The 21,242-nt window shown below is 35.9% G+C and overlaps 1 protein-coding gene and 1 long non-coding RNA gene across 3 annotated transcripts in view; one reads left to right on the plus strand and one right to left on the minus strand.

Moving 5' to 3' along the window:
* Positions 1-7,578: 7,578 nt before the first annotated feature.
* On the minus strand, positions 7,579-11,825 carry LOC127508953 (uncharacterized). The gene is made up of 6 exons (XR_007929031.1): positions 9,831-11,825; positions 9,481-9,511; positions 9,253-9,348; positions 8,250-8,287; positions 7,832-7,905; positions 7,579-7,752 (listed from the first exon to the last, which is right to left on the minus strand). It is a non-coding gene; the product is annotated as an uncharacterized LOC127508953 (long non-coding RNA).
* Positions 11,826-14,445: 2,620 nt separating this feature from the next.
* LOC127508745 (NACHT, LRR and PYD domains-containing protein 3-like) overlaps positions 14,446-21,242 on the plus strand; it is a 68,457-nt gene continuing 61,660 nt past the window's right edge. Inside the window, exon 1 of one of the 2 annotated variants that reach the window (XM_051887087.1) lies at positions 14,446-15,249. The gene's annotated coding sequence lies outside the window, so the exon portion shown is untranslated. The remainder of the gene's footprint in view (positions 15,250-21,242) is intronic. The other variant, XM_051887086.1, reaches the window with a different exon arrangement.

The raw sequence follows: 21,242 nt of genomic DNA on the forward strand, positions 1-21,242 counted from the left end.
AAAACGTATTTAGTTACAAATTACAAATACTTACTCATCAAATTTATTTAATTAAAATACAGGTAATTTGTAATTTGAAAATACAAACAAAATTTACACGCAATCGTTTGAAGTGCTCACTTTAACAATTAAATATAGATTGATGATCCTTATAAAGATATTAAAGTTATTAATATCTTTATGACAGACAGCAGCAGGTTTATTAGGCTGCTGTCACTTTAAGAACAAACGCACAGACCGAATATCCTTATGATTATATTAATTTAAGACACGACCGACTGTGTTTTCAAATAATCAATGCTATTTTTTTTATTACTTGACCTACCCGTCTGCTGATTATCAGCATGTGTAATATCTGATAAGCTTCAGACATGGCCGCCATCAAGCGTTAACGCCAACTCCCTGTGTGAATACACAGTTACAGTTTCTCCTGAACCAAAACAATGAGCTTATGCTGCACTCACGCCCTATCTACCGTAATTATGAGATAGTAGGAGCGGCCTGTGAGTCGAATTTATGTGTTTCAGTGGCAACACTATCAACGCCGAAATGAATCTGCAGCAGTCAGGTTGTACAGGTCAGAGCTCTTTAAGTTGTTTAAGTTCATTATTATTTTAATGTTATGTGCTTTGAGACATGAGGTAATTTAACGCCGTCTCTCGTGACGCTTTTGCTCCCTGCTGTGCGCGTTCATGTGTTCTGAAGGAGGCGTGGCTTTGGAGACGCTCTGAAGGGAGGGCGGGATCTTACTTTCAAAGCTAGCTCGCTATTGCCAGCCTCTCCGAAAATGACCTACCCTACCTTTAAGCCTGGCGCAAGAATAATTGCACCTGTAAACTCAGACATCATTGGCCTATTCTAACCAACACTGGAACAAACTACTGTTTGAATAAATGTTCAAATAATTCTAAAAGCACCGACACAGTGTTTCACATGCACATCAAAGAATGAAATGTGAGAATAAAATAACATATTTGAATGTACTTTTAGTATTTTAAATACAAAATATTTTCTCTGAAAGAAGAAAAAATTACATTTGATTTATTCTTTAAGGAAAATACAAATTACAAAATACTCAAAAGTAATTAAATACATATTTTAAATACATTTAATTAAAATACTGCCCATCTCTGACTGAAAGCTGACGTGATCTACAGCAGGACCTTCATTGCATCACCCTTACAAAAGATTACTGCAGTTTTACTGCTGTTGAACTTCAATGTACTGCGATTATACTTCATTATACTGCAAATCTATGGTTGTGCTTAATTATACTGTAGTTGTACCTCTATATACTGCAGTTCATTTTTGTAAGGTGTTTGTATTTTAGTGATGGTGTTTGAGAAGGTAGTGCAGGAAAGTGTCTGCGGTGCGACTGTGTGTTCATGTATGTTGATGTGTGTTTCAGGAAAGGCTCAGCGCTCTCTGCGGCCGCTCCATCTGACTCTTCACACATCCAGTGAAACAAAAGTCTATGCGGACCAAACTGAGAAACATTTTTCATTGCTTTCACACAAAATGCATTCAATGATCACATCTCCAAAAATCCATGAACACTTTTCTCATTTATATGCAAAACACTATTTATTTGCAGCAGTCACAGACTGATAAACAACAATACACAGAAACTCATTTCTGTTCTGGATGTGTAATCAGAGGGTCATCGATCTCCCTGACTGTTACTGTTGTGTGGGATAATGTGGGATTCCAGCACTCTGCTGCAGACACAGACTGATTCACTGCACTTTCCTTCATCATTATGTAATGCTCCCTGTTGTTAGTGTTTTTAGGTCAGTGTGTTATGAATGACATGTATGTTTTCTGAATGAGAATTGATGCCAGTGTTGCCAGCAGATGGCAGCCTTGTCCCTTACTGTCACCACAGACTGTCATTCCTGGACTCCATTTCCCAGAACACTCTGCTCATTTTCAGTTAACTGGTTACAGCTCTTTATTGTTTAATCATGTCTTCGGCTGCGTTCCAAAATCGCCCCTTATGCCCTTAAATAGGGCACTATTTGAAGGGACTGCCAATTTGCAGTGGTGTCCGAAATCATAGTGGGCGATGTTGAGTGCACTCATTCAATCCCACAATGCGCCGCAATAACGAGTGTACAGCCGATGCACACTCAACGGCTTGAGAATACCCATAATGTATGGCGTTATTTTACTGTCAAATGTCGAGAGCGCATTATTGTGACGCGAGAGCACATCAATGTAATGTGCAAGCACAAATCTCTCCGCTCGCACGTGGATTTCCTTTGCTCTCACACAAAACTTGCTCGCACTCAAACTGTGTCCTGTGCGCTCGTGAATCTCTCCGTGCTCTTGCAGAAATCAATTTGCTTCTGGATTAAACGCTGTCAAAAGTTATCAACCAATCAGAAGAGACGACTGATCCATGAAAATGCTACGTGGAATCTTATTGGCTGAGAGTGAACTGCACATGGATTTCTTTCAACAAAAATGGATATTTAATTTCTTTACAATTCAATAATATTTAATAATATTAATCAAAATGTAGGCCATATCTTAGAAATGGCTCGGAATGGGGCGCTTGGATGGTTTCTATATTAATAAGCTTTATTACAGGTCAAACCCCACTGAACGATTTATCAAAAACCATCATATTATCCAATATCAAAACATTAAACATTAATTTAAAACAAACGATTAAACAACTAATTTAATGTTTATTTAGAAATGTGTAAAATGTTATAAATTAGCCTATTAAAAAATATGTATTAATTTAAATTAATTCATTACAATATCGTTTGAAATTAATGAAGACATGTTTCGTCCAGTGTTTTTAAACAAATCTTGAATTAATGATTTTGATACATCAAATACATTTTAACAGTCACTGGTCACCACCTACTGGCAGAACAGTGTAATAACATTAGTTTCAAAGGTCATTTACTTGACTTTATTGCTGAAATCAGTGTATATTCAGACTATAAATTGTTATTGCAATACTTACGTTATTATTTAATGTTTGCATCACAGAAGTAGCAATAGTGTGTTGTTGAAAACACTTTGTGAAGCTGTTTAAAACATATAGCTTACATGACCACTGCTTTCAGCGACAATGCAAATGCAGGTTTAAATATTCCAGTATGATCGTAATTTCAAAGGTTTAATAGACATAACCGAATCGTTGTCATTTAGGAATAAGATCACATTCTTTTGATTGATTGTGCACAAAAGAGCTTAAGTATTTTTGTATGTCACGTTTTACCAGACCTCAAAAGAAACTCACTATCGGTGGTATATTTGATCTCCACATTAATATTTAGGGAATGATGATCTGACCCTGATCTTGTTCTGTTTTAAATCAGAAGATATTTTTTACAATAACACTTTACAATAAGATTTCATTAACATTATTTAACTGCATTAGTTAACATGAACTAATAATGAACTTCACTTCTACAGCATTTATTAATCTTTGTTAATATTAATTTCAACATTTAATAATACATTACTAAAATACATTATCAAAAGTTGTATTTGTTAACATTAGTTAATGCACAGTGAAGTAACATACAATCAACAAACAGCTGTATTTTAACTAATGTTAAAGATTAATAATTACAGTAATGTATTGCACATTGTTAGTTCATGTTAGATAATACATTAACTAATCTTAACAAATAACCTTATTTTAAAATGTTACCTATTTTTTATATAAATTTCAACAAGTACACAAAACGTACGACCACAATAACTTTAAGAAAATTTTTTTGGTTGTTTGTTTAGATAAATCTGGGTTTGACCTGTAATGTGATGCAGTTAGACTAGGTTACATTTGATTAATATTATTAAATTGTAAAGAAAGAGCACGAAGAGATTCGCGAGCGCACAGGACACAGTTTGAGCGTGCACACGCAATACCTGAGCGAGAGGAGAGGCAGTTCATAAGAGAGCACTGTATATTTGAGAGCGCGCATCCAGTTTTGTGTGAGAGCAAAAGAAATCCGTGCGCAAGTTGAGAGATTTGTGCTCGCACATTACATTGATGTGATGTGCGCTCTTGACATTTGACAGTAAAATAACGCCATAATAATGCATGGTGAGAGTTGCGCGCTGAATGAATTCCCGCGTCTCGCCAGGAGATGGCGCACACAGTTGAATCAATCATTTATTCATTTCCAAACTGCGTGTTTCGTTGGCCTTCCTCTGGTAGTTGTGGCTGCTGTTACCATAGACTTAAACATTCACACAATTTCACACAATTTGAACATGACAAGATTATGTTTTAAAGGTGCAGTAAGCGATTTCTGAAAAAAAGCTGTTGAAAATAGATCGGACTGAGCACCAACAGGCTTGTAGCCAATCAGCAGTAAGGGGCATGTCCTCTCATGATGAGGGAGAAAAGAGAGTGAGCAAGAGGATGAGTTGAAGATAAGCCTAGAAAAAGAGATGGCTGCGAGGTAGGGGTGTGACAAGATTTCGTGCCACGAGATTAAAACGTGATGAGATTTCTCAAAGGTGAAAAGCTGTCTCATGAGTGATATTGCCATGGCAGAGTGTGAGGGTGAAATTAGGATAGAATATGCCACCACTACATTTACATTACGTCTCCACTGTCGTTTTGGTTTTATAGACATAAAAACCATTTAATTCAGCTGGATAACGGTCGCCGCCGATCCCTATTCACAGAGTACACGCCATCGCGAAATCGAAAGCAAACACAAGCGCCCATTAAAGCATGATTTCAATACCCCACGTTTTGAAAGCGGCTCCCTGTTGCATGCAAATATATCCCAATATGAAAGCTATCTCAGGCTGGGCTGTGTAGTTGTAATCATCTCTTAGCTCTGTGTCATGCTTGAAGAAAAATTTGGTCTCTATTTGCACTTTGAATATTGTGAGAGGATTTTGATTATGGGTGCACTTATTGTCTGCACTTAAAGGATTAGTCCACTTTAAAATAAAATTTTCCTGATAATTTACTCACCCCCATGTCATCCAAGATGTTCATGTCTTTCTCTCTTCGGTCGAAAAGAAATTAAGATTTTTGATGAAAACATTCCAGGATTATTCTCCTTATAGTGGACTTCAATGTCCTCCAAACGGCTGTATGTCCTACGCCTTCCCTATTCAACTTACGTAACGAACACGGCGCCAGTTTAGTTTTTTTCCGTATGTAGAATAGGGAAGGCGTAGGACATACAGCGTAAGTTTTTTGAAGAATACGGAAAGCGGAAGCACGTGCAAGGTGATCATTTTGCTAGATAAGACCCTTATTCCTCGTCTGGTATCGTTTAAAGCCCTTTGAAGCTGCACTGAAACTGTCATTTTGACCTTCAACCGTTTGGAGGCCAGTGAAGTCCACTATAAGGAGAATAATCCTGGAATGTTTTCATCAAAAACCTTCATTTCTTTTCGACTAAAAAAAGGACATGGACATCTTGGATGACATGGGAGTGAGTAAATTATCAGGAAAATTTTATTTAAAAGTGGACTAATCCTTTAATAAGACTAAGAGAAAATTGTTATTCATTTTTTATGGTAACACTTTAAAATTAGGTTTCATTAGTTAACTACAGCATTTATTAATCTTAATGTTAATTTCATCATTTAGTAATACATTATTAAAATCAAGAGTTGTATTGGTTAACTGAAGTGTTAACTAACATGAACTAACAATGAATGACTATATTTATTAACAAAGATTAAATAATGTTGCAAATGTATTGCTCACTGTTAGTTCATGTTAGTTAATACATTAATGTTAACAAATGAAACTTATTGTAAAGTGTTACCATTTTTTTATTCTATATTTTTATTTCTATGATCAATTTGTGAAAAGGAGTTCAGTTAGGAGGTCAAAAGTTGTAGAAGCTCATAAATCAGGTACAGTTCTAAGGTCTGAAGACACTCATATGAAATCATACAGGAGAGAAGCAGTCAGTTGAGTTTGTGGCAAAACCTTTTACAGTGCTGTATTGTTGTCTTTTTAAGGTGATACACAGGGCATGTTGCCGAAAGATGTTGCTTGGGCACTTTCCCATTGAGAATGAGATATCCAGATAGAAATTTGTTGCCCATTCATAACGGGAAAGTGCCCACAACAACATCGCTTGGCAAAATTGCCCGGCAACATTGCTCAATATAATTCATACTCAAAAAGTAGAACTGAAATGACATTCATTACTAGGGGTGGGAATCGGAGAGTACCTCATGATACGATACGATCACGATATTAATGCACAGATCTGATCTTTTCACCATATCCGTTTTTTTGGCCATTGTGTTTACATTCACTTTAGACGTGACTGGTATCCGATGTCTGTGTTTACATTACTTCCTGCCCCAAAATGATTGTCATTGATAGTTTTACATGCACATAGCAGACCCTCGGGTTTTGAATGGCCGTGCTATTAAAATTATTTATATATTTAATGTCGAGTGGCCATGATTACCTGTCAGAATGGCTAAGTTAACAGCTGTCAGTGTCATGGATGTATTGCAGCGCGAATTCTGACTGAACGGATATTGACCGGAAAATAAAGGTAATTTGCGTTTGATATTTTATCTAGTTATCGGTTTTAGAATTCCATTTTTTTTTTTTATGAATTCGAGTGAGTTAGGGAGAGAGATAGAGAGTGTGTGTGAGTGAGTAGGCTAGCTACAGTGAAGCTTTTGGCTTATAAGAAAAACAACAACACGGCAGTCTCTTTTAAATTAACCGGGCAAAGGTTCAAATTCAGCTGCTGAATGGATGTGTGTGCGCGCCATTTCTTTCGAGAAAAATATATAACGTTAGATAAAGTTCCCACCTCAATAATAAAGCTGCAAATTTTTAGGGCGAGTGCATACAAGCACGTCTAATACAACATTAAAGCTACCTTTTAGTGAGCGAACGTGCCACCCTTGCCTTGTGATGGCTTGGAATTCCAATGGGAATCGGATATGCGTGTTTAGACGTAGGTCGCATGTCCACAGACTGGATATGTATCGGATTTAAAACCACATTTGGAAGTGGCTCATATCGGATGCGAAAAAAAAATCGGATCTCGTGTGGATTTTTGTGTTTACACATGTGTATCTAATTCCGATCTGTGTCAGATGTGAGAAAAAGATCAGATTTTTTGTGCCAGTGTAAACGCAGCCAAAACAATGATCTTCTATGACAGTATACAAATCCTCTTCACTCACCTTCTTGAAGAAATATGGAATAAAACAACTTTTGCTTATTACAATTGCATTCATAAAAATATATGAGCGTGGAAACTAAAAACAAACAAACCAACCTGCTCTTTCTCCTCGTGTATGCAGGACCGTCATCATCCTCTTCCTCAGCTCTTTCCCATATGGTAAAAAAATATATTTTCAAATATATTTCAAAATATACAAAAAATGGCCAAAAAAATATATATTCGCTAAAATATATTTTCAAATATATTTACATAAATATATTTTCTAAAAATATATTTTTTGGCCATTTTTTGTATATTTTTAAAAATATATATTTTTCAAAAGCATTTAAAAATATATTTTGCCATACATACATTTCAACCCAAGAAAATACATTCACATGTCACATTTGAAAAACTTTTATTTGTTGTCTATAACACGTGAACATGTGAATAAAAATCAGCAAGGAACATACTTTACAATGCTCAAAAAATATACATTATTACAATATATTCAAAAAAATATAACTTTTTTGCTTTCAAGAAGTCTCAGTTTCCCCAGTTCAAATCCTCAAAGCCTCTTTGGACACATTTGGAAATCTCTTCTTGACTGCGAGACAAAAATCAGTTATTTTTTTAGTTAACTAAATGTTTCTAGTAAATTTTCCTTTCACCAAGTATTGACTTACCTATATGGCTGCCATGGTTTCCTCGTCAAGGGCACTTCTTCTCTCTCCACCACTGTCAGTTTTGCTCTTTGCTCCTACAAAAGACAAAACACAATAACTGAACATCTGCACAGGTACAGAGGGCATGCACTTTGTCTTCTGACTAGTTTTGGATTTCCTGATATTTTTGTTTACACTGGAACTAAAACAATTACAGGTATAGTGGATTTTAAAGATATTTAATGGGCATATTTTTGGATAGTACTGTAAAGAAACTGATGATTGAGGAGAGGTTGAATTAGCCTTTATTTACACTTCTGCATTGCATTTTCACTTTTACAAATGAAGGGATAGTGGAATATCACAAAGGCACATTCATTTAAGCTAACTTAAAGGGATAATCCACCCAAAAACAGAAATTATATTATCATTTACTTACCCTCATGCTGTTCCAGATGATTATGACATCCTCTTTTTCTGTGAAATACAAACAGATTTTAAGAAAAATAATCCATCTCTGTGAGTTCATGCAAGAAGGTCAAAAACCAAACAAAGTGAACATGATGGTAATCCATGACCTCAGTTGATGAATCAATGTCTTCTGAAGTGAAACAATATGTGTGTTTGAGGAAAATACTATTATGGTAAATTTGTTACACTACGGATTTGCCAACTGTCAAATATGGGCTCAAAGTCAGCATGTTGTAACTTGTGATGTTTTAAAGCTTGAGGAGTCATTTGGAAGCACAGACTTTAAAATATTAGTATTTTCCTAAAACACACCTATTGTTTCACTTCAACTAGGGTCATGTTGACTACTGTTGTTTTTTACTCTGTGTGGTTTTTGAAGTGTCAACTTTACACTTGCACTCACAGAGATGGATTATTTTCTAAAAATAATCATTTGAAAGAAAGTCATATTCTGAGAGTATTTTCATTTTTGGGTGAAGTATCCCTTTTTCTAGTATTATCAGAAACAAAAATTTTATTTTTCTTAGCCAAAAAACAAACAAACAAACAAAAAAAAACGTAATTTGGCCTTTATATTTAAATTCATGTTTACTTTCATGTTTATTACTGTGCAGCTGTTTTGTATAAAGTGCTACAGAAATGAAGATGACTTGACTATGAACATTATCCTGTACCTATACTTGGGTAAATTTGGTTTTATATTTGCACATTCGGACTTCCGCGTAGGCTACAATAACTTTGTAAACTACATTGGACATTCAGTGGACGTTCGCAAGTAAGTATGCCATTAAAATAATACTTGCCCATTTTGATTGATTGTGAAAAATGTTGTAGGGTTACAATCGTTGATTGTAAATATCATGTCGCTGTTCAGAATTTGCAAACATTTACTTTATTGCACATTATTAGAACGTTCTTAAACGCGGAAGTCCGAATGTGCGAATATAAAACCAACTTTACCCAAGTTGTACCTATGACTTGTGGTCAGAGGCTCTCCAGCACTGGGCTGGTGGGGCAGACAGTAAGAGGACAAAGAAGCATCTTGACAGATGGGTTTGGACCTGCACCTGTTCCAGACAGACAGAAAAAGATATTAACAAAGACACAAGTGCAGAGAACATATCAATTCATAAATTACACAAATAAAATAATTTTAAAAAAAAATATTCTACTTCTTAGTGTCTCATGATCATTCTCACCTTGTTGCTGTTGCACAAACTATCTCCGCTTCTGAAAATAAAAAGTACATACAGTAATGAATGACACATGTAAACCTGTAGGTGGTGACAAATAAGCATCTTTTGTTACAAGCGACTTATTGAATCACTGGCTCAACTGGTTCATCGAAAACAGCTTGTCATTCAGCAGAAAGTGAGCAAAAACTGCAGGCTATACCTAAATAACCTAGGCTATATTAAAAAAATAATAGAAAACTTGAGAGAATGAAACGCCATTAATGCCAAACCAGCGTATGCATGAACTCTAATAACGAGCGAATAAAGTGTGCCGAATTAACAAGTTTAGCAAAACATTTAAGCAAAAAACTTACATGCTCCACTATCAGTGACAGGATCACGCGAGCATCATCGATCGACAACAGCAAGCGGCACAGTCTCCCAAACACTCTACAGCTGAAATTGAAAAAAATATTACACATTTTTTTTGTGTAACGTTAGTTTTCGTTAGTGTCCAAATTAAAAACAACTAACGTTTAAAATCTAAAAATCTCAGATGCGTCTCCTCATGTGAGCAAATAAAACAAACAGGTCATTAAATTGACAAATAAAGTTAAAAACCTTGACAATACAAAACATTATACATCCAAAGTAGCAATTAACATTACATATGTGAAAAATGATGACTAAAAATAAAGTTATAACTCACCTTTTCCTCCGAGAACTCCCGGCTGACTGACGACCGTTACAGCTCAAAATGACGCGCATGCGCAGTACTCCAAAAGTCCGTGAGCGCTGCTAGTGGTTTCCCATTCAAATTACATCACAGTCATTAACATCGTACATCTAGCGATTTTATTCATCTATTTATTTTTATTTGACGTGCATTTAAACGCTATATTACACTGACATTAAATTACAAATAAATAAACAAATGAATTAATAAATTAATGAATAATAGATTAAAATAGGCCACACTTTTATGAGGGTGTTTCCAATAAAGGCTGGGGATCAAGTGCCATGATCACTGTATTTTTTGGGAAGATCATGTGAACAAAATTGGTCAATGTGGAAAATATGGGGAAATAATGTTTTTTTTCTGTTTAAAATTCTTCTAACATTTAATGGAATGTAGTTTTGATCTTAAGGCTTTCTTCCACCCACATTTGCATTGTCGACTGTAAGATTGGAAATGTATTTTCTTGCACCCTGAAATATATTTTTAAATATAAATGTATTTTCTTGCCTCTGAAATACATTTTAAATATATTTTAAGTATATGAAGGTTGAAACAAAATATATTTTCAGTTTCAAAAATATATTTCATTGAAATTCACTGTTTACAATCCATATATTTAAAATATATTTTGGCCAGATAAAATATATTTTTTTTACCATATGGGTTTGTTTGCAGATCGGAGTGTTGCTCGTCAAAGTTTAGCGCAGCGTAAACACTCGAGATCCACATAATGCTTAGATCAAAGATGAAGAAGATTTCGTCCGTTTATTAGCTGTAGGTGGCATACCGAAACTTTGCAGACAAGCCAAGAAAGCTTTCGCGGCAGTCACGTGAAAACTTTTAGCAAGTTCCTTTATAAGCGTCTGCTAAGTAAAATACTACAAATGTAAATGTGCGTCGATGCTTACCAGAGCCGTTTTGTCGAAATGACCTCAAACATTAATATCTCTTGGTAAATAATCCATTGTTTTGCTCGTGTCCGCTCCAAACCGCGCAAACATGGCGGATATCACCACAGGTACGAGACCCCTCTCACCGCCGCGCGCCTGAAGATGAATGAATCACCTGAGCGCGCAGTGAAGCGCGTTTAACATACATAAAAGCGTATAAAATAATGAATTGCTACATTACTTATAAATCGATATGATATTATACATATTAGAGAATGTTCTGTCTTATATGTCACTTTTATTAGGTTTTTCGCAGATATGTTGTTTTTGACCAATTCGCTACATTAAAAGCAGAGCTCTCAAGTTTTATTAAAAGTTTGGAGTGAGATTACATCTGTTAGGGGAGGAGCCACTGAAATATTTGCAGCAGCGGCCCCTCTGCCCCACCAAATTCTCTCAAGTTTTTGCTAGCAGTTTAATTTTACATAGTGTTGTTCATAATTGACCAGCACAAATAGAAATTATGCTGCTTGTTGACTGAAGTGCCTGTTCTTTGGCCTGATGACCTTTATGTTTTATGTGCCTGTTCACACCTGAGTTCTCCTGTCTGCAAACAGAGCACCAGTTGTAGGAGCTGCTGGTGCCTATGGTAATGAATGGCCATTTGGTTGACCACTCACTTTTTAAAGTACACCTGGTGGCTGCTACACTTAATGCTTTCTTCTTCTTCCCTGTCTTGTCCACTGTCTCCTCTATGGTCTCTTCTACTTCTCCAACTGTCAATCTTACTATCTTCTCCACCATCTCTGCCTCCACCTCTTCCACTGTCTCCTCCTCTGATCTAGCAACCTTTTTAGGGGGCTGACCCTTTGGTGCCCAGAATGAAATAATACTCTTTTGCGTTTTCTCTGACATCTTTGAAACATATAAATGCAGTGATTAATATGCATTGCCAGTAAATTAAATATTACTGAAATGATAGTCAGAAACCTCTGCTTTAAGAGATGTAGTCTTAACATTGCTGAAAAGAGTATTAATACAGTAGAATTTGAAATAAAATAATGAAATACATCTCTAGTACTTTCCTTAGTTTCAGATAGCCAAACTAAGCTAAAGCAGTTGGGAGAGTTTTTGACTGCATCAATAATAATTTAGCATGAATTTGGCTATATTCCCCAACATCAGCTCTCACTATTTTTGATCACAGGCAAGTGATTTCGTCTAGGAATTGTAAAATCAAAATGCTAAAAAAAAAATGAAGGGGTTGGGTGTAGTTTTGGTTTGAACATTGGGGGGTTTAGCGGGGTCACATGGCATGCTCCCTCATGAGATTTATTTGTGCGCTTATTTGTTTATTTTTGCAAAATGGTCTTTTTCGTGGTTACATCCACATACAAAGTTGGTTAACATAGCTGCATGTATTTTATATTTAAGCATCTAAAATCTTAAGCATTTTGACAGAATTTTACTTAAAGAACATTACTTAAACAGTTCTTATATTGAAAATGTTAATTTCCTGTCTGCCAGGTTTTTCCTAATATCTGTAATTATTAGCAGAACACATTTTACACATGGGGAAAATCAATTGTGCTCTTGTCTTAATTCTAACTTGTACTTGGCCTTTTAAAAAACTATAGTTCTTGTAATTGTCTTGTAATATATTTATAGAATTTGTTACAATAAGGATATAATTACAGGTAAAAGCAGCCTATACACATAGTAACTATTGCACAGTATGCCACAGTTGTAATATAAATCTTTGGTGAAAAATCTATTCCCTTAACAGATAATCTATTATAAATTCTACAAGTTTAGGTAAATTCTAGTAAAGGTGGTCTTTCTATTTTATGTTGGTGCAGGATGATGTTTTCTCAGCGTCGCGATAGGAATGGCTCGCACAAATCTTATCACACTTTTGGAGCGCACTGGTGAACGCGCAGAGTATACAGCCATTCGTGCACCACGCATGCACAATTAAATAAACTGGGCTTTGGTCATGTTGCGCAGATAATTGGTCTGTTCCGTTCGTACGGGAACTTGATGCTTATAATAGTTCAACGCGCAATGTATAATAGCCTCCTCCATTAATTGTATATAGAGGGACAAGTTATCCCTTACTTTTCAGCATGAGAAATACAAGGTGTGGCGTGTGAAATGGTTGAAATGCGTGTGTCTCACAGTGAATGCGTGAGACTTGAGAGCCCTGTAAAAGTGTAACGTTAATTTATATCAGGTACTACCAGGAAACTAAGTCAATTTTAAGACAATTTTAATTATTGCTTATGTAACCATCTGTGAGTGAACATAAGCTGAGTCATTGCCAGAAGTGGCACAGATCTCTATAGCCAGAGTGGGGCCAGTTATGGTGAACAGAAATCGGCCCAGTGCTTTACAGTCATAGCAAATATACATGTGCCAGAGCAAGCTGCGGGCCACAATCGGCCCGGTTAACACGCGCCGATGCCGAATCTGAGCCGCAGGCGCCGCGGGGCAGCCGAGCTCGGGCCGATTACTACATGCTATCTGGGACTGTACTCATATTAACTGTTTTAAATATGTTTTTAGTACCTTTATGGATCTTGAGAGGTGATGGTAACATTGCTGGCAATGGAGGCCTCACTGAGCCATCGGATTTCATCAAAAATATTTTAATTTGTGTGGAATGGCATGAGGGTGAGTAATGAATTACATTATTTTCATTTTTGGGTGAACTATCCCTTTAAGCATTTTAGAAACATGTTAATTGACTGTATATTGGTTGTTTGCACATGACGTCATTGCTGTGGCATGAAATGAGACTGGAGGGCATGCAGTGATTTTTCTATATAGGAATCACTATCACAGACTCAAAAATCCTATGTTTTGTGTTGTTTAAACCACAAGGTTTCATAGTTTAAGTAACTTTTATCGTTTTTTTAATTTTAAAAGTTGTCGCCTTTAATAGCGTTTTGCGTCTGCTGTAGTTTTAATGTTGTCTTTGTAAATATTCACTTTCCCATATGGCCACGGAGGAGAATCAGAGGGGCATTCAGCGGACAGAAGCCCTTTTTTAGTCTATGACAGACACCGACACGACACACTGTATTTTTATTTTTTTTGTATTGATTTCAACAAATGACAACCAAATTCAAACCCATAAAGCTTGTGAAGTGGCTGCCTGCAAGTTATACTCATTAACAAGCTGACTTGCAAATGTAGCCTAATGTTAATTATTAAACCAAACGAAATACAAAACTTTCAAAAACACTATGTGATTATTTTATTGAGTGATAGGCAGTGGGTTCAATCAGTGACATTATTAGATTTGATATACGGCGTCTCCCCGTAACCTCCTCAACCTGCTTCTTTTATTGTTTTTACACGTAGAAAAGGTGAAAATTGTATTACACCGTCCAGTTTTTTCCCTGAACGATGATGTGAGCTCCTGTTGCAATTTTCGATTCAGCTTAAATGACCTACAATGGTGACATTTTTCACAATCACGACAGAAAATCAAAATACTGCCCTAACATCACTAGCAGAAAGGCAGCATGATATAAACAAACTAGACTAGAACTGAACATGGCGTGACGGCAGCTTCACATTCTCTAAATCTACCTCCTCTATGGCAGTCAAGTCTTTCAATTCAGTAGAAAAGTCGCTCCTTTTCATAACACAAGGATCACGTCCAACATAAGTTGTGTTTTTCTGTTTATACCTTTCTAAACCAGCACAGTACGGACTTTTCTCCATCTCTTCCATTCTAATTTTCACTGCTTGCCCTCCACCTGAATTTCGCATGTCACTAGAACCACGTGATTGCAAACAACCTATTGTGCGAAAACAACATGAATTGTGTTAATGGTATGATCACAACAGATGGATGAGGCGCTAATTGTGTTTAGAGTTTTGAAAATGTGACTACAGATTGGACAAAAGGATGTTAGCAATTGTAAAAAACTGTAACAAACTACTTCCAAACAGTTCAGTTTACTGAGAACACAGATTTCAGAATAAAAAACTGCTAAGAGTTAGTGTGTTTGTTGACGTCTGACTGTCACTGACATTTGAAAATCAATTTAACTTCCTTTATTTCAGAGAAAGGAAGTGAAAGAAATTTCAGAGCTGCTGTTCAACACGACAGTTCGGAAGAGAAGAAAGAAAAGTCTACAAATATTGTTTGAGGTGAGTGTTTCATCTTTCTTAAGTTGTTCTCATCTATTTTCAAAAACAGAGTTCATAAATACATACAATATTTTCACTTTTGAATGCAGATCTGTGAAATGTGAGATGGGAAAAGTAGGGCTGAATAATAATAATTTATGATTAACTGACACATAATCTGTGCTTTCACATATCTGAAGCTTAGAGACATTTATCTGAAGTAAACTAACCCTCTTCTCTGAGATACAAACCTGCTTTCTGAAAAGTGTGTGAGTGTGCGTGTGTGTGTGTGTGTGTGTGTGTGTGTTTTAAAAACAGTGACAGAAAGAGCAGCACATTGACTCTGTCTGGTTTGAGGCTGTGTAACACTCTTCCGTCTGATAACAGATCCGTTTCCTCCATTGGGATGTGTAAATTTCACTTAAAAACATACTTATTTTCTATGTCTTTTAATTGTTGGTGTTTTTGGAGCTGTATTTTATTTTGTTTATGTTTTTGATGTATATATTTGATGTTTTATGGTGTTTTTACTGACTGTAGAGTCTTTGGTCTATAGTGTAGTGGTAAGCGCTCCGTAAATAAACTAGACTCAACACTCGAGGCTTGAGGCATGACCAGTGACTATATTACCTGCTGAACCTGGTAAAGTTAACCTGGAGCTGTTTCCAGCAGGCCGGAGATCCTCTTCGCCATCAGCTCTGCTGGAATCAAGTGTCTGTTAAAATGAGGAAGATCTTCTGGAGACACAGAGGAAATCTTGAAATAGCTGATAGTGTCTTTGCTTTCACAATCCAAGTGCTGTTTTCTCTTGCAGCTTCTTCAGTCTCTATCATCGTTGGTGTTTCGATGGCTGGGATGTTGTCTGGACTGATGTAGTTTGTCAAGACAGCTTCACAGTGATAAAAACAGGACCAGTCATAGAAACAGCTGTGGAGACGGTTCAGATTCTGCTGTAAAGAAATTCAGATTTATAAAACCATGCGTACGCCAGAACCTGCGCACAAATCCCTTTATAAATCCCAGTCAGTGGAAGATTGTGCGTACGTGCATCTCCACCCTGTCTCCTCCCTGAAATCACCATATATGGAGCTTACAACGCCTAGTCTTACTATGCATAACCTCATCTGCATATCATTTCCATGCATATTCCCATCCACATGACACCATGGTTAACACCGTCAAAGGTACAAGGCATTGGAAAATATTAGATATGGACTATAAATGCCATTTGTGCAATACACGACACTACACTGATAAAAATCATCCAATATCCTCTTTATGTTTTAGAATAAATATATCAAAATATCCATAAAATTGTATAAAATACTTAAGATAAAGGTTTTAGAATAGAGTTGCTTCATTCATTTCCACTGGCCAAATAGTATTTTAATTGTTTTAAACAATTCAAATCAAATTTATGCAGTTTTACTGATAAGGTGAACATATCTTTTAGGAAGTTTATAGGCTATTTTTAGTGGAAACAGATAGGCCTACTTATTTATTGCAGTGTAAATACAATTGTCTGACCCGGCGCGTCACTGACAAAGTATTTTAAAAAGGAAACGTGCAAATCTTACCGTTTTCCTCAAATTATATCCTTCAAATACAGTGGTAATTGTTTGAAGATCCTTCACACGACATCAACACCACCGTGCAGCTGCGGTTGTACAGTAAGCTATTATCATTGGACCTATTCAATCTGTCACTTGAAGTTAAGTGTGCATCACTGATCGTCGTTCTCACTAAAATATTTTGTCATAACATCTGCAGTTTAGTTTAAAGAGGAATTATTGTGCTCCTAGCGCTCCTCGCTGTCATTACAACAGCGTGTCACAGGAAAAGTGATCGAAAGTTGCACATCTACTATCTAAATTCATATCATTTTTGTTTAACTTCTGCGTAATGTAATTTCAGTGCTTAGCGCCATTAGTGAAAGTGTAATATTAATGTAAATGTGTATATCAAAATGAAAACATGAGTTTCCACACGAGTTTAAATAATTCTTTTATTTATTTAAACTGTGATTGTGAACATGCACTGTATTTATGATTATCGTAATGAGGATTTAAAGTGGTTTTCCTTCATCTGCCATCAGTCCCTCAGCTCACCATAGGTGTCGCCAAACTGCTCTGTCTCCAAAATGTTTGTACGCATGGGTCAGAGTTTGTGTGGAAGTGCGCAAATTTTCCCGTCAAGTTTGTTTTTATAAATCACAACTTATGCGTCGGAAGTGGCGTACGCACTTTCAGGGCCTGTTGTGTGCATACGCAAAGTTTTATAAATGAGGCCCCAGGTCTACTCTACAGAAACCTAGTCTTGGCCAACAACCTGTCTGATAACAGTGTCTCCAATCACATTTCTTCAGAGAAGATATCCAGTAAAAGTGACTGCAAAAGAGGCAGTAACTAACTGACAAACTGCAAGTAACTGAAGTCTAATGCAGCTGCAGAATCACACAGATGCAGTTACTCATATGTCCACTAGAGGCCTGCAATGATGTTGTTGATGTGACAGTGCATATTATTAGTAGTACAGGTAATGGTTACCACTAATGCAACATGGGATAATGTCTTTGTCAATGAAACAGAAAATTCAGGTACTTAATAAAACACACAATTGAACATTTCTTCAGGGAAAAGAGTAATTTGTTTACTTTGATCCCAGCAAGTGATTGTCCTCAAAGAACTGAATATTCAAACATATTAATAAACGAACCCTGAAAGATGTTGAGCCAGTTTACTGCAGTAAACACAGAAAGACAAGAGAGCAAACAATACTTTATATCATGTTACCGAGATATCTCTCTTTATCTCTCTTCACTGTCTATGGGTCACTGCTCACCAGTGCTGTCAAACCCCTCCCTCTGAAAATCTCTAGGACCACCCTCAAAAGTCTCCATTTTTCACAAAAAGTCACCAAATATGAAAATAAAGTATAAACAGGTCTGCATATGTGTATAAAAAAATTAAAAAAAAATCCCCATTTTAGGGACACCCATTAATGACAACTCAACAGTAAAGTGTGTGAACTTGAACACATTTTATTTTATATTATTTTACATTCGATTAATTATTTCTAAACAAAAAACTCCTTCAGGAGTGTGTATTAAGTTGTCACTCTGTAAACAAGTTAACTCTTTTCTAAAACTCTTTTTTTAATGTCGTAAATATTTCATGTTTTTATATATTCTTTTATCATTTGTTGATAATAACAAACTTTTTTAAACATTTAAATGCTGTATATAGACAACATTGTGCGTAATATAATGGGCTATAACATATTAATATAATAATTTCTTAATTCCTCCCCTATTTTGTCATTCTTAATTAAAAATAAATATTATTATAGACTATCCATTTCTGATAATCCCAGTTCACTATGGTTACGCAGGTTGTTTTTAAATCCTGGCCACGTTAAAATATGTCGTTCCCTGAACACAGGATCTCGAAGCCACGACTTTACATCGACTTTACACTGACTTATTATCACGTCCCCACAAGTTAATATGTTGTGGCCACGACAAAACTAAGTGAACCGCACATGTCCCTTCCTGGTCACCGTACATATTATCTCAATATGAAACAAAAACTCAAACATGGCATTTTTGCCCCGATATCTTGAATTTTAGGGACTTTCTGACTGCATTCTGTTGCCATCGTGTGGAGAGTTGTTGCTCATCATATTCATCATTACTCAACTGTATGAAATGTCAGATGACCTACATAGGTCTGGGGCGGGGCACATATGTTAATTGTGTTTTATGAATTATAAAAATAATAAATAATATTATAATCTAATAATGATATGTCTAATATTGTCTTACAATATAATAATTATCTGTCTGCCAAGCTGTCTATTTCGAGAGCCTCTTCATGCGTAGGGGAGAGTGGGGTCAGATGAGCCATTTTTTACTTAAGTGGTCCTCATGATAAGGGAAAATGAGGCAGAAGTACAATGAAAGTATTTTAAGTAATTTCAGGATGTTTTTATCATTTTAAATGATCAGAATAGTTCTCTGACAAAGGGTTCTAAAAAATATGGCTTCTTATAAAAAAGTGTTCCTATGGCTCAATTTACCCCAGGTTAGGGGTAAGTTGAGCCAAGTCAGTAGGTGGGTGTAAACTGACCATCTAACTGAATCTGAATCAAACCCATGTGAAATTTTGAAGATAACCTCTTTTAAAAGATTACCTCTTTTGAAAACTAATTTAATATTCAAATATCTGTTTACAAATATTTATATTTCTTTTCTTAAAGCTTTTCTTAAACAACATAAAACCAAGCAAATGAAGTTGAAATTCCAATATCTTTAATTGTTCGCATTTCTGAAACAATATGTTGAACAACAAAGTTGTAACATTCCCAAATACAGACTAAACAGAGAATTTGAGTAAAATTAAATAAAAACTGAATTAGAATTAATAAATGTTACTGAAACTAATAAATATTTTAGTCAAAATGTTCTTGGTCTGGTAGTTTTTCTGCAATGTCGACCATGTTAGGCTATTAGGGACTACTGGTGGAAAGATATATATGATGAAACATCTTCTGGTTCATATCAGAGAAGGATTTGGTGTACTTGTACACTATTCCTGTCAGATAAACTCAAAAAAAAAAGAAGAAGGAAAAAAACAACCCAGCTTCATAATATTACATTGAAATTATAGCAGTTTATACCTCAGAGATTTAACTTACACTGTAAATTCAGTGCCTTGTAGTGGGGTAAACGCTGGCTCAGTTTACCCCACAGCATTTGGCTCACTTTGCCCCATTGCTGCCATTTTGGGAAAAACAAGCTAGCTTACCAATTCAGGATAATATTTAGCTAAATGATTTGCATGATTTTATACATTGCTAAATCACTAATATGATTCATAAATATTTTTAGATCTGGACAAATTTGCTTTGATGTAACAGCCATTATATCTGTTATGCTAAAATTTTACTTTGACAAGCCAAAAACAGTTTTTAAAGTAAACCGACACCTTCCACCCCTCCTATGTGCTTCTCCTTTTCACAGTCTGGCAGAAATAATGGGTAGCTACAAAATATATGGTCACATGGTAATTAAAGGGTACAGTTGCCAAGATACAGGGGGTGGGTCAACTTACTCACTGGCTCATCTTACCCCACTCTCCCCTACTGCTGTGTCTGTGTGTTCAGTGCGCAGGATTGAGCGTGAACGTGAGATTACAGCAGGGTGTGGCCAACCAGTGCAAGAGTTTCATTGCCCAAAATAAAAAATCGACAATTTTATTTAAATATATCTAAAATAGCTCCTTGTCGCAAAACATTAATAAAAGTTGCAGGAACAATGAGAAAGTAGCTAAATTTGGCAACAAAATCCCCAAATTGGCAACACTGCTGCTCGCATCAATTTCAGGGCACTGACATTTACATTCCCCTTCAGAAGCCTGTGCTTGGGTTTCTTTTCTTCACAAAAGCTGTTTTCCATTATCCACTAAATGAAAACTACCAGGTTTCAGGGGCCCTACGTGGACTAATGAAGTTACACTACACTTAACTTCTAAACCTTAGGGCTAAAAAACTCAATTTGAATTTCTTACTAAACAATATTCAAATTATATTCTAATTCTAAACAAATTGAGGTAACAAAAGTGCTTGTAGATAAGTGCATAGTATCAGAAAACAAATGCAAACAGACAGCGTAATGTATTATGTTAACACAAAATAGCAAACTGTCATTCTCAAAACTATTCACTCATTTAGCCGTATAGGCTATGCACAGGAAACAGAAATGATTAGTTCACCTCTCAAGTCCCTACACCGGTCTGAGTCTTTCGGTCTTTTGTCATGGTTTAGGCACAAAGTGACCCTCTGAGGTCACAGAACTGCTCTTCTAGGCATCAGCTTGTCAAGAAAAACAAGTCATTCCATCATCCAGGTTGCCAGTTGTTCATCTTTCACCAATATTGATCTGCAACAAGAATACCAACACACATCATAGATAAAAAAGGATGCGTAGCTTCTCCAAGGTTGAAGTTTGTTGAGCA

This window comes from Ctenopharyngodon idella, chromosome 3 (genome assembly GCF_019924925.1).
Source record: "Ctenopharyngodon idella isolate HZGC_01 chromosome 3, HZGC01, whole genome shotgun sequence".
Classification (NCBI taxonomy): Eukaryota; Metazoa; Chordata; class Actinopteri; order Cypriniformes; family Xenocyprididae; genus Ctenopharyngodon; species Ctenopharyngodon idella.